The 15,064-nt window shown below is 44.2% G+C and overlaps 1 long non-coding RNA gene across 1 annotated transcript; it reads right to left on the minus strand.

Annotated features, from left to right (window-relative positions):
- Nucleotides 1-9,188: 9,188 nt before the first annotated feature.
- On the minus strand, nucleotides 9,189-13,271 carry LOC146870935 (uncharacterized). Its single transcript, XR_014959481.1, has 3 exons — nucleotides 13,227-13,271; nucleotides 12,376-12,445; nucleotides 9,189-12,229 (listed from the first exon to the last, which is right to left on the minus strand). It is a non-coding gene; the product is annotated as an uncharacterized LOC146870935 (long non-coding RNA).
- Between the last annotated feature and the right edge of the window lie 1,793 nt (nucleotides 13,272-15,064).

Consider the following 15,064-nt stretch of genomic DNA (forward strand, 5'->3'; position numbering starts at 1 on the left):
AATCTTAACTGACTCAGGGAACATGGTGGAAATTCAAATTTAGTATACCTGAACTCAGAATGATAAAATACATATTTTAGTGAAGTTGGTTTTAACATTCTGGGTTTGAAAATACCACTTTTAGAAAGTAGGTATTTTCTTGTCTAACCATTCAAACCTGCCTCTGCTAGGCTGTGTATTCCCTGTCTGGAGTTGAGTGACAGGGCTGGGGAATTCCAGGAGACAGGGTGAGGTGTCCCAGTGGTGAATAGAGACATCTGCATCTAGATGGGCGGGAGGAGTTGCACCTGGGACTTGAATAGGGCTGTGCCTTCCCTCCACAATGCTGGCTCCACCTCCTGTGGTGAGTCTGATGTCTCTGCCCTGCACTCTGAAAGGAAAGAAGGAGTCAGGTAAACAAAGTGCTCCAGGACTGACCAGAACCGATTTGAACAAGCCAAAGGCCCCTCTGTCCACAGAGGACAAAGGATTTTGAGGTACAAGTATTGGGACCCTGATCCCAAGAATTTAGATCACTTTGGGAAACAAGAAGAAACTCTGCTGAGGAGAGGAACCAAGAATAAACTGAGGAGAGACTATCCCTGAAACTGGGGGATTGGCCGACAGGGGTTGCCTACTGCCAAAGAGGAGAAATGAACTTTGTGTACTTTTGCTCAACTTGTGAAGGATCTCCAAGGGCTTGGAAAATAGTTTGCCTCCTGCTGAAGTCTCAGGAACAACAGACTTCACCCTCCAGCTCCCCAGAGTCCTTTGGAAGTGCCTGCTTCTGCTGTTTGGGCCTTCTGAGGGACTGCGTGTCGCAAGGAGCTGGAAGCGCGACTCAAGGAGAAGCGTGCCGCCATCGGAGCTGTTGTCTCGCATCACGTAAAGTGTGTCGCTGCTGCAGCATCGCATTGAGCGTAAGCGTCTCACATCATCCAGGAAGTGTCTCGCAACGCCGAAGAAGCGTGTCGCCATTGCAGCGATCGAAGCCGACGCATTGCACCGCATCAAGAGAAGAGTCTCGCATCGAGGAAGATGCGTGTCGCCATCGCAGTTGTCACATTGCACCGCATCAAGAAAAGCGCCTCGCATCCACGGAGAAGTGTGCCGCCGTCGGAGCTGCTGTTGTCGCATCACGTAAAGGGGTGTCGCCGCTGCAACATCGCATCGAGCGGAAGCGTCTCTCAACGTCGGAGAAGTGTCGCTGCCAAGCGCGCTGTCGCATCGCGTAAAGTCTGTCGCCGCTGCAGCTGAAGCATCGAATCGAGTCTTCTCGCAACATCAGATAAGCGTGCCGCATCTGGAAGATCTTCACGTCTTTATTTCTTTGCACCAAAATCTTCAACACATCAACATCGTTGCAACACTTTCGTTGCCCTGCGTGTCGCATCTAAAAGGTACATTGACTTAAAGTGTCGCATTTAAGAACTAAGAGAACTAAGCTAAATCCTACCGTCTAAAAGTAACAGTATTGTGTGTTTTTGTCGTTTAATGAATGGTCCTGTGATAAATCTATATAAAGAATATTTATTTTTGATATAAAACCTGTGTGGTGTCCATCTGTAGTGTGGTCACTTGATTACTGTATGTGTTCACAAATGCTTTACACCCTGCCTCTGAGATAAGCCTGTCTGCTCGTGCCAAGCTACCAAGGGGGTGAGCAGGGGTTATTTTAGGAGTGTACCCCCTTACCCTGACTAGAGACGAGGGTCCCTATTTGTAACAAGTGCATACCTGTGCCAACTAGAGACCCACAAGTCTAACAGGAGGGAAGAGCAAAAGTAACATAGCCGGCTCTGAATGTGAATAGAAGGCATGGAGCGAACCAGGAATGTTCCTCCTTCACTGCTAACATACCTTCCGGAAGCTGAATATGACCCAACGTGTCCTTGACATGAGCACAGTTATCCCAGTGCCACCTTTACATTATTTTACCTGGTCCCACCATTGCCTGCAGTCTTCCTCCTGTGTTTGCATCTTGGTTAAACTTAGTTTTTTAAATTATTATAACTATTTGGTTTTCATTCAAACAGCATGATGAACCATACATTTCTATAGATGACAAGGTTGTACCACACCACGTGGTTCATGCAGTCAGTTACAAAATGCATCCTGTTAAAGGTCATAATATCTTAATTCCCCCCCCCCCCCCCCCCAACAGCATAAATGACAAGAATAATGAAGTGGTTCTATTACTTTATAGTTATGTAATATTTGCCTGGGTAATCAAGCAAAGGATGACGTAGGTATTCAGTCTCTATTGATAATAGTGGCTGTTTTTGAAACGCATTCCATGTCTAAAGTATTCCAGTCTTAAGTACCAATGTCAAGAAAGGGCAGTTTTCCTTATCCAAATAACCTGCCAGAGTGTTTACCACCAATGGCAAGCAATTCCACATCAGTGATCCGCCGGCCTCTGTTTGATGTTTCAACAGAGGGGTCTCTGCCCAAGTTAGACGCCTATCTTCCTTGGGAGTGGGTTTCTTAATATTGTTTTCATGGCAGTTGTTTTGTTTTAGAAGGGTTTTATTTGTGGGCAAATGAATTGTGTACTCATGATTTATATGGCTGTAGATACCAGTTGTCCAGTGCCTTATAATGGGCATCTCTCCCCTCCTATAGAATATGTATCTTTACTATCTCACCAGTATGTTCCAGGTGTTGCCTAATATTTACCCATTTAAAGTGGAGCAGTGGTTCTGAAATGGAGCGCATATAGTGTTCCTGGTGCCTGCAAACATTAATTTGACGTTGTGTAATCAAACTGGTGCTCATGTAAAGCGTTTAAGTACCTTCTGTGCCAGTTCACACTATACAAAACCGTCAACAAATGCAGAGGTACAAAGTGAAACCAGAATGCCTGGATAAATCACGGCTTCCTGCTTAAATGGTGTGATCTTCGGCAAATATTTTGTTGCCAAAACTTTCTTTATTGTCTTGTATGCAGGTACTTTTAAATATGATTTCAGAATATTTGTTGTATGAAAACCTATTGTGTTTAATTTAATAGACTATAATGTGTCTCTATAATAATCTGGGCCACCTACATCGTCTACATGACTGTCTTGCCTCTCAGTTCCCTAAAGAGACTTTGGTTCTGTTAATATTTCGGCAGCTTTATAGCACCATGACACACTTTCATATATAAATCACAATTGACACTTGCAACCATTGCTCTTTGCACTCTGCAGAGAGACAAAATAATCTAAACTCCGCAGTGGCCCACATATTTGAATTGTGTCCCATTGGGAAACGCCAGCCCACAACCTGAACTCGGATACCTGCGAGCAACAAGGTCACAGCACAAGATTAATGCACAGTATGAAAAAAAACTACAGACATGCAATGTGGTGGCTAAACAAAAAGAAATGCTATTAGGGAAGCAAATTAAGTCAAATGTGAACATGGGCTTTCTCACACGACTTGCATAACTTAATTATTAATATTCTTGTTGATCAATGGCCCTATTTTCCCTAGACTGCTTGCAACAGGGCTGGGCACTATAGCCTGCAAATTCCCTAAAGAATGTGTTCTTTACAACTCCCAAAAAGGCTCCAATATGGGCTTATGTTGAAAATGACCACCCCACAGATCTCTCCAACCATGCCAGCTCAGGAACACAATTATATACAAATTTCATATGGGCAGCCCGGTGCAGTAACCAGCTAAGCGGATTAATCACATGATGTGCCATATTGTAATTTGTGCATTGTTAACACTATCTGGGTATTTGCACCTCCAGTAGTACCAGTTTAACACCCAAAGCTAGCAGTAAGCAACAGAAAGCTGATGATTCAACCATCGCAATGGGTCTGTAACTGCGTGGCAACAGCTGTCTGTTTCTGGTAACTTTTGCTCCATTTCAGGTGGAAATAATTTATTTTGGTACTATCTGCAGATTATGCAGCAGATCAATTTGCGGCGAAAATGTCAAATCTATAATTATGTGGAAAAATGCCTCTGCCTCGCAGTCTCACAATTCCAGTGGTCCAGCCTATGACCAAATATTTACAGGGGCAAACACAGGTGGAGATATGTTGAAGGTTACTTTGCATTGCATATTGGGATGAGTGATAAACTGAGCTAGAATGCTAAGGAGATGGCTAGTACATTGGCCATTGGTGATGTGTGCAATGCGTTTTAAGGTTCAATTATGATTTGACTGTCCTTTTGTGTGGGTTTTTTGGGTGATCAATGCAGGAGACCATGCACCAGACCATAAACTGGGTTAAGCTCCTCACTGCTACACAGACGCTTGGGACTAAGTGATGTTATGGTTTTTGGCTAACTTTATCGAACCAGGGATGTTGATGGATATTCTATCTCTTCCAATTGCAGATACTTGCCCTACCACACACCAGAGATTGTACAGTCCTCTACCAGGTCCCAAGAAGCTACAAACTAACTTTCAAAATGGGCAAGTGGTCAAAGTACAAGAAAGTGTACAGAAAGGAAGAGGAGTCTGATCCCGAACTAAAAAAGTGGATTGCCCCTGTAAAAACAGATGAAGCAAAGGCAAACTGTAAATACTGTCACTCAGCTGCGGGCCCACTACCATGATTTAAAGCTGCATGCATCCACAACAAGACATCGTGCACGCATGGACACACCTAGCCTAACCATGGCATATTTTGCACAACCAGTTTGTCAGTTATCAAATGACCAGAAAAGGAGAGCACTTAGGATTGCTGTGCAAACTGCATGTAGCACATCAATCAACAGCATTGACAGACTGGGAGAAATTTTAAGTGAAGAAGTTCCTCCTTTCCGTATGCACAGGACAAAGTGCACAGCTTTAATAAATGGACTTTTAGGCCCCTATTTCAAAGGGGAGCTCCTTCAAGATATGGGCAGTTCACCTTATTCTTTGATCATTGATGAATCCACTGACATTTCTGTAAAGAAACAACTGTGCATCTGCGTAAAATACTTCAGTAAGAAACTGTACGATAAGCCTTTAGTGATGTCCCCTGTGTAACCATGTGAGCACATTTTAAGTATTCTTAAACTGTTTTGTAATGGCTGTTCTATATTTGCTGTTTTAGTAAAAATATGTTTTTGTATAAATATTTGTCTCTATGTTGGGTACCTTTTCAGGATTTCTTGCTTAGATAATTTTTTTCTGTGTTTTCATGCATGTGAATTTTTTAATTTTTAATAATTTTCTTGGACTATTATAGCTATAACATTGTTTATTTTCCCCAGGTTTGGGGAATAGTGTTGCTCTTGTTGGTTGTAAACGCTATTCTTGGCAGTGGCAGGACATTTTTACCCACCTCAACCAGCCAAAACCTGAAGGATGCTGCATATCTTGGCAGTGCCACTGCCAGACCTGAAGGATGCTGCTAATCTTGGCAGTACCACTGCCAGACTCTGAGATGCTGCTAGCTCGATTCACTACTAACTCCAGGACCTTGCGGAGCACTGTGCATTGCCACGCCGCCATCTATTGAAGTATCGTTAATATCCATTCCCACATTACGGGAGTTTTCCATTGTGAAAATAGCAGAACCTTCCACCATCGTTGAACCGATCGCGGTTACTCCACGAGTATTCTCCTTGGAGCCCTCACCGTAGTGGTCGCCGTCTGTGTACGGTCGCCGTCTCCCCACTCATACAGGCAATTTCGTTTACAATCAGGCATGTACATATCTAAGTCCTGATGATGATCCTGACACCCTACAAAAAGGATCGAAACGCCGTCGACCCCCTCTAAAAATAGCATGCACGTTACTCCAATGTGTTAAAAAGTGCAACAGCTATTTTTCAAAAAAAGCTTATAACACTATCTCAAAATAAGCTTAACTCTTTATCTTGCCTGAAATGCCTTGTTTGTTTTGTTAATGTTTTGTTCTACCTTGGGCACAGGACTGTGTCCCACGTACATTTGTTCCTATATGTATGCATTCTTCAATTGTTTATAATTAAATCGGTTGTCCGGCTGGACTTCCGGAATATAGTATCGATCCGGAACTATATTTATTTTTGCATCACCTATGTTTTGAGGACCATTGTTGTCTACACTAAACGAATACCCAAGGTACTCATTTACCTTTTTGGGTCCCCTTGTTCTAATGAATATAGCTAGCCTTCACCGTGCCACTGCCAGACTATGGGCTGCTGCTAATCTTGGCAGCGCCTGGCCCAGAAGAAGACGTTTGTGTACCTTAGCCAGTCAGAACAATTTTACCCACCTCAACCTTCCACTGCCAGACTCTGGAGGATGCTGCTACATTCTGCACTGCCTGAAGCATTTTCCACACCTCAACCTGCCACTGCCAGACTCTGAGATGCTGCTATTCTTGGCAGTGCCACTGCCAGACTATGGGCTGATGCTAATCTTGGCAGTGCCTGGCCCAGAAGAAGAAGTTTGTGCACCTTAACCAGTCAGAACATTTTTGCCCACCTCAACCTGCCACTGCCACACCCTGAAGGATGCTGCTACATTCTGCACTGCCTGGAGCATTTTCCACACCTCAACCTGCCACTGCCAGACTCTGAAGGATGCTGCTATTCTTGACAGTGCCACTGCCAGACCTTGAAGGATGCTGCTATTCTTGGCTGTGCCACTGCCAGACTGAGATGCTGCTAGCCTTCACCGTGCCACTGCCAGACTATGGGCTGCTGCTAATCTTGGCAGTGCCTGGCCCAGAAGAAGACGTTTGTGTACCTTAACCAGTCAGAACAATTTTACCCACCTCAGCCTGCCACTGCCAAACCCTGAAGGATGCGGCTACATTCTGCACTGCCTGAAGCATTTTCCACACCTCAACCTGCCACTGCCAGACCCTGAAGGATGCTGCTATTTTTGGCAGTGCCACTGCCAGACCCTGAAGGATGCTGCTATTCTTGGCAGTGCCACTGCCAGACCCTGGGATGTTACTAATCGTGGCAGTTCCTGGCCCAGAAGAAGACGTTTGTGTACCTTAACCAGTCAGAACAATTTTGCCCACCTCAACCTGCCACTGCCAGACTCTGGAGGATGCTGCTACATTATACACTGCCTGAAGCATTTTACCCACCTCAACCCGCCACTGCCAAACCCTGAAGGGTGCTGCTATATTCTACACTGCGTGAAGCATTTTCCACACCTCAACCTGCCACTGCCAGACTCTGAGATGCTGCTAGCCTTCACCGTGCCACTGCCAGACTATGGGCTGCTGCTAATCTTGGCAGTGCCTGACCCAGAAGAAGACGTTTGTGTACCTTAACCAGTCAGAACAATTTTACCCACCTCAACCTGCTACTGCCAAACCTTAGAGGATGCTGCTACATTCTGCACCGCCTGAAGCATTTTCCACACCTCAACCTGCCACTGCCAGACTATGTGATGCTGCTATTCTTGGCAGTGTCATTGCCACACTATGGGCTGCTGCTTATCTTGCCAGTGCCTGGCCCAGAAGAAGACGTTTGTGTACCTTAACCAGTCAGAACAATTTTACCCACCTCAACCCGCCACTGCCAAACCCTGAAGGGTGCTGCTATATTCTACACTGCGTGAAGCATTTTCCACACCTCAACCTGCCACTGACCGACTCTGGAGGATGCTGCTACATTCTGCACTGCCTGAAGTATTTTCCACACCTCAGCCTGCCACTGCCAGACTCTGATGCTGCTATTTTGGGCAGTGCCATTGCCAGACTGAGATGCTGCTCGCCTTCACCACGCCACTGCCAGACTATGGGCTGCTGCTAATCTTGGCAGTGCCTGGCCCAGAAGAAGACGTTTGTGTACCTTAACCAGTCAGAACAATTTTACCCACCTCAAGCTGCCACTGCCAAACCCTGAAGTGTGCTCCTGAAGTGTGCTGCTACATTCTGCACTGCCTGAAGCATTTTCCACACCTCAACCTGCCACTGCCAGACTATAATGCTGCTATTCTTGGCAGTGCCACTGCCAGACTATGGAATTCTACTGATCTTGGCAGTTCCTGGCCCAGAAGAAGTTTGTGCACCTTAACGAGTCAGAACAATGTTGCCCACCTCAACCTGCCACTGCCAAACCCTGAAGGGTGCTGCTACATTCTGCACTGTCAGAAGCATTTTCCACACCTCAACCTGCCACTGCCAGACCCTGAAGGATGCTGCTAATCTTGGCAGTGCCACTGCCAGACTCTGAGATGCTGCTAGCCTTCACCGTGCCACTGCCAGACTATGGGCTGTTGCTAATCTTGCCAGTGCCTGGCCCAGAAGAACTCTTAGGCACAATTGAACAAGGATCCACCATACTGTTGCCTGGCAAAAAACAGGAGATGGAGCTTCGGTGAGTCTGCAGAATGCACTTGCACTTTATCAGGTATCAGCTCATCGGAGCATCAAGCAGCAAGCCCTACACCCCATGCCACAAACTGCTCTCTTCTGATGAGTACCAAAAAGTACGAAACATACGTAATTTGCGTATGTAAAGAGATGTTCAGCATTGCTCTGGGAGCATTTAAACAAGTGTGAAAAAACATGGAGCATTGGCCTATAATGCTGTTATTCTGGGGGACCTGACATGAGTATGCAAGCTGAAGAGCACCTTTCCCCAAGAAGAAGGTTTCCGCACTTGCGGTCCCCCACATTGAACCCAGAAAATATTTGGCCAGCTTGCTCCACACCATGCAATATCAAGTGATTTACAGTTTTCCAGACAGACCAACTTTGATTTCAGTGTACAAAATAAAAGTTCTGATTAATGTGGGAGGTAAACATATAATCCTTGAAATAGAAGTATATTTGTGAATGTTGTAGTCAGGCTACACGTAGGTTAATGGAGTGGCAACATTGGGCTACTTTGGGCTACCGTTTCGTTGCTTTTGGGCTTGAAAGTTGTGAAAAAATCTGGCAACCTGGGCCGATGTGATGTGTGAGTAACTGCTGTACGTTAAGGACATATTTACTAAATAAAAGCAAGGACGCCTTTTCTTTGGTTTTTCTTTTGTAAAAATGAAGGCATTCTTCATGTAAAATTAGGTCAACACTGCCAACTAGTCCTTGCTTTATACCGCTCTTCTGCTGTTTCTGAGTGCTGTGGGTAATGACTGAGTACTCTAAAAGATATTCATGCAACATTTGTTTAAAGAAAGTGTTTCTCTTGGGCGTGTGCATCGACTTCTTTACTTGAGCATGCGTTTCACTAATAGGAGCCATCCTGGGCTGCATTCAAACGAGAGATATGTCTGCTGTGGCACGAGCTGAGATTGTGGGTGCTAAGGAGGCGCGATCTGGGCGTTCATTCAGAGAAGGGAATGCATTCTTTTCAGCGCCGGTATACCGTCCTTTAGACCTGGCTTTTGAGACAACTTTAACTTTCTTGGCGGACTATTTTACAAAAAATATATGTTGTTACATATCGGGGCTTTGGTCAGCGGGGTTCACCCATTGGCTTGTTCCGTTGTTATTCTCTTTGCTTACGCACAGCGCAGCATACAGCATGGGGCAATGCGTCCGCCCACTTCAGCCATTGGCTCTATATCAAGCCTCTGATGGTAGGCCTCTCACCTTTTTATGTTGTGGGTCTTTGTTATCTTATTTTCTTTGTTAGCCTACTGCACCTGCTTACGTGCCCATATTACTACAGTGGGTTGGTAATGGCTGTCCACCTGTGAGTTTGTGACCTTGCAGAACCCTGGTATTTCACCCTGCTATCTAAACGTCCGGGACTGCTTAATAAGTGCGTTAATGTGACCCATCTATCCTAGGGTGCGTTTCTGAGCTGTCTGTTTGCATTTGTGTGGCCCAGTCTGCTTGTGTGTTTGTGATTCATCTCTCTCAAAGTGTGTGAGAAAGCTGTCTTAAGGGGGGGGGGGGGGGAGGAATACAGCAGCTTCTGAACTGCTCTAGACCGAGAGACCCATCTCAAATGTGTAACACCCCACCTGTTGCAATATTCCATTGTGTGCCTGTTCTCCCATATAGATATTCATAGTGTTCCCCATGGCCTTGCTGCTGTTTTCACACAGCCCTTAAGTGGCCTCCGGTATATGCCTGACACGGTTTCCAGTGAATGGGACTCTAGTGACACATTCTATATATTTCCTGATGGGGCAGCATATTTCCCAGCCCACTAAAACTTCAAGCTGAATGTTTTAGAAAGGTGAGTGCATTGCAACGAATTGGGAGGAATACTAGGCTGATCACATTATAAACTATCACAGATGACTAGGTGGGAAAGTCAAGCTGATTCCCAGGAGGTGGGAGCACTCCACAGTGAACTGAGATGTTTGAAATTGATACTCAAATATAATGCATAAACATAAAACATACACATGCCCGTTTTTTCTTGCACAACTCTAATCATTTTGACTTTTGTAGGCCTATTACATCATCTGAGGGCCCATTGGGTGAAGCTTGCAGGCACTTCTTGAAGACTGCTTTGACTGCAGTTGTGTCCTTCTGGTTGACAATGTGACTGTGTGGGTGAGCCAGCTTCATCCATGGATTAGTTCAAAGGTGATTTCCATTTATTTCCGACGACTACAGCATAGAGCGTCGTGAAGTGGGTCAGATCACTTGAACCATTAACTTTCTTGCTCTGTGAGGGATAGAATTTTCCCTTACCACATATGTGCATCTCCCTACAAAGAAGTGCACTTTGACACCAGGGCTGATGGACCAATACTTTCCTTTACCAATATCATTTTTTCCCCTTCTTTATCCTCTATTTTTTAGGTTTCGCCTGCACAGCACTTGTGCTGCTCTTGGAAGTCTTCTGTGAGTAAAAAAAACGAATCTTAAAAGGGGCTTAGAACCCACCCCTTACTTACCTGAACTTTCCAATTGTTTATTTCAATGTCACTCTAATTTACGGCTTCTGAAATCACATTCATATTTTCCTCCCGTTAAAAGAGAACATCCAGCAGAGCAGATGTTAAATTAGGCCGAGCTTCATTGAGACTTACCCTGATAGCGTGCATACATGAAGCTGTTCCTAGTGTTAGTTCGATTTGAAGGGGTTTTGGCAAATCACATAATACCAGATGGCTTTTTTAACTATATAAATCCTTTATAGTGAGTCAATAACCTATTACCATATTGCAAATTGGGTTTGCAATACGGTATTAGGAAGGGGCGTGTTTAGGGTGTCCCTACCTAATACCAAATTGCAGTGAATGTCTAAATGTTTTGCAACCGAAATGTGGTCCCATGGACCACTGCCTACTCTTAAAAACGAAAAAAATGTATTTTTCTTTTTGAAACTCATACTGTTTTCCTTTAAGGAAAACGGAATGCATTAAAAAAAATAAAGATTGCTTTAATTAAAAGCAATAACAGGCATGGTGGCCTGTGATTTTTGAAATTCCCAATGGGTTGCAAACCGAGACTATTCTTGGGTGGGTATTTGCGACCCACTAGGAATGCGCAAAATGTATAAAGCACACATTTGTACAAGGGTGTTTGCGATTACCAAATAGCGAATCGCAAAAATGTGCCATTTGGTAATCGCAAATGCTTGCCTATGTACATCAGGCCCTTAATCTCCTGTATCTATAACAAATGAATGTGACCTTGTGTAATTTAACTGGTGCTTAGTTAAAGCATTACAAATCCTTCGGACGGAGTTTGCACTAGATAAAACTGCAAAAAGCGACAAGCATTACAGGACAATATGTTTCGGCTCTGAGAAATATATTGGTTTTGTCAATGTTTTTTAGACATTTTAACACACACACGAGACCACGGGTCCAGATTTGTGAAGGTACTAGAGTGTGACACAAAAAAAATGACACCAGAGGAGAAATCGACCAAACAGGGGAAGATATCCCTTTTAAGGACGACTACCCTCACACACCAAAGGTGTCATGCTTCATCATAAGGGTTTCTCCTCGCGTTAGGAACCTAGTCCTAACGCAGGCTACAACCCCTCTCTACAAGGGAGGAGCTCAGGGATGTTTTTCAAATTGAGCACATGGGTTGTCCTAAAAACCCTATGTGAGCGTGGTGTGTGGATGAGTGTGGAGTGCAGTGCTAGTGAATGTGAGATAAAACTGCCTATAGAGCTAGCCGGCGAAAACTTTATTTTAGCTACCCTATGACAGGATTAAAAACAACAATAAGCTGAATGATGCAGCTGTCAAGAATCAAGACAGGTACATCAAGAGGATCAACATGTTTCGGCCATCAGTGACCTATGAAAGTGGCTTGGCCTTCGTCAGGATCCAAAGGATTATAACAGCTACTGCAATAATGTGAAACCAAAAAAGAAAAACCAAATGATGTATACTGAACCAGAAATTAATGTATTCAGTAGGATCCACCGTTACAACCTGTAGTGGAGAGAAAAGAAACAAATACACCTGGTGTCAATATTAGTGGAGTGTCACATACCAAGTACAATCAGCTTGCACACAGATAGTGTCAAGTCCAAAATCTATTGCAGCTAAATTCGAGGCAATAGCAAAGCCGCACTTACCAAATGTGGTCTCAAAAGTTACCGCATCTGTCCGGGGCCAATTAGCCAAGGGTACAAATGCTAACCCCATCTAAGAAGGAGAATGGGGATAGTCAGTGAAAGAGTAGATAGAAATAAGCGTGATGCACACAGAAAAAGACTGCACGTGTGCAAAACCTGAGAAGAGATCAACATGTACATTCAATGATCGAAGAGAATCAACAAGTGCCTTGACTTAGTAACGGCACCTATGTATTGCTAATATTGTGTGCTAACCAATGTATGCCCTGTACTGAGGCATGTAGCTGAGAGATCATCTCTGGATCCCCAAAATAGTGTAAAACCCCCGTCACCGGCCTCAAGACGACATCCCACGCATGCTAGTCCCTGGCTATGAAGGAGGCCCACAAGGACTGCATTAGCTGTCTCAAACTGCGGGACCATAACGGTAGTTTAGTACCAAACATGAGAAATGCGTGAAGCGCTAGATGTTTTATCAAACAAGCGGACAAGGTGTAGGGGAGGGGGCTCAGAGTTCCTGGAAAGTGGAGTCTTACGGCAGACAGGCATGAAAGAAGTGGTAGATGGAAGACCGCAATTACCTCGCATGTCAAAAGTAGGGAGTGAGCAGCAACCGTGCCACAACAAGTATGGCGCCACTGCAGGAAGTGGTGAATAGGACACCGCACATATCTAGCATTCCAAAAGAGAGAGGAGTGAGTGGAAATCGAGCCGTGAAATCGTCTGGTATGGCACAGTTGAATGTCAGCAGTAAAAAGAAACCGCTGAAACCAAAACGACAGAATGCTTCAAGCGGAACACATACGCCGAACAAATAAACGAAGGAGGCTCCACAAAGCCGAGGGACATACCTGTATTGCGGCGTCGAGTTCCTTATGCGTCTGTCCTGCCGGAAGGGAAACCGGATACTGGGAGAATGCCGTATTTGATGGCATTCCGTGTCACGTGGGGACAAGAAATAACATGGGAAATGGAGTCCCAACGGGACTCTGCCTAGCGTCGTGCGTGCTAAGCGCCGTAAATACAACAAGAAGCATGGGAAATAGAGTCCCAAAAGGGGACTCACCACTTATACGGGCAGTAGGTGTAATATATATGTTTAAATCTGGGCATTAGCCAAGAGAAAGACACAAGTGCTCAAAACGCATTTACTACTGCGTTAGGCGAGAGACTAGTGAGGGCAAGGAGTCCAACTTAGGAAAATAAAAAAGACATTCACGCGAAGAGAGGCTGGAAAAATGATTAAATTAATGGTAATCATCCTCAGATCCAGCTTGTGTCAAGGCTTGTTGGGCTGGAGATTAGCATCCAAGGAGATGTCTAGATCAATCTCCAGGATGACATAGCGTTCAATCACACCGTTAGATCAACAGAGGTGAGCTATGGCCATCGCCAAGAATGTAAACCAGGTGATAGAAGATAACCCAGAAAAGGATGAACCAGCCTGGACAGCATATGGCCAGGGACTAGCCTGCGTGGGATGTCGTCTTGACGCCAGTGACGGGGGTTTTACAGTATTTTGGGGATCCAGAGATGATCTCTCAGCTACATAACTCAGTACAGGGCATACATTGGTTAGCACACAATATTAGCAATACATAGGTGCCGTTACTAAGTCAAGGCACTTGTTGATTCTCTTCTATCATTGAATGTACATGTTGATCTCTTCTTAAGTTTTGCTCATGTGCAGTCTTTTTCTGTGTGCATCACGCTTATTTTTATCTACTCTTTCACTGACTATCCACATTCTCCTTCTTAGGTGGGGCTAGTGTTTGTACCCCTGGTTAATTAGCCCCGGACAGATGCGGTAACTTTTGAGACCACATTTGGTAAGTGCCGCTCTGCTATTGCCTCGAATTTAGCTGCAATACATTTTGGACTTGACGCTATCTGTGTGCAAGCTGATTGTACTTGGTATGTGACACTCCACTAATATTGACACCAGTTGTATTTGTTTTTTTATCTCCACTACAGGTTGTAACGGTGGATCCTACTGAACACATTAATTTCTGGTTCAGTATACATCATTTGTTTTTCTTTTTTGGTTTCACATTATTGCAGTAGCTGTTATAATCCTTTGGATCCTGACGAAGGCCAAGCCACTTTCATAGGTCACTGATGGCCGAAACATGTTGATCCTCTTGATGTACCTGTCTTGATTCTTGACAGCTGCATCATTCAGCTTATTGTTGTTCTTAATCCTGTCATAGGGTAGCTAAAATAAAGTTTTCTTTTTTTTGTTTTGGATTTTTTTACAATTTTTTATTGAGCAGCTGACATGGGCATAAAAAACATTATACAATAATTAATGATTAGGGATAGTAAAACTTATGAAAACATCAAACAAGATCTTATAAAATCCTTAATTAATTAATGACATTTAGCAGTTATAGTTGATACAGAGCAGGAAACCGATACAAAAAGTGCAACATGCAGTCGTTTCTAAAATCACAGTTCCAGAAGGATACAGATGGTGCAAAATACTTAAACAAGGGATATATAGATAACCCTATATTATAATTCTTATCGTTACCCTTTGCCAACCCAAAAGAGAAGTGCATATTTATTAATCCTGGACTTCTTACATAAATAAAGTGTCCTGTGCCAAGGTGCTAGGTGCCGGTCGTTGATTAATCACTATTAAAAAATTTCCAGTTTCTAGTAAACTTGTTCATTGCCCCAACTCTTT

This window comes from Triturus cristatus, chromosome 1_1, assembly GCF_964204655.1.
Source record: "Triturus cristatus chromosome 1_1, aTriCri1.1, whole genome shotgun sequence".
In the NCBI taxonomy this organism is placed as follows: Eukaryota; Metazoa; Chordata; class Amphibia; order Caudata; family Salamandridae; genus Triturus; species Triturus cristatus.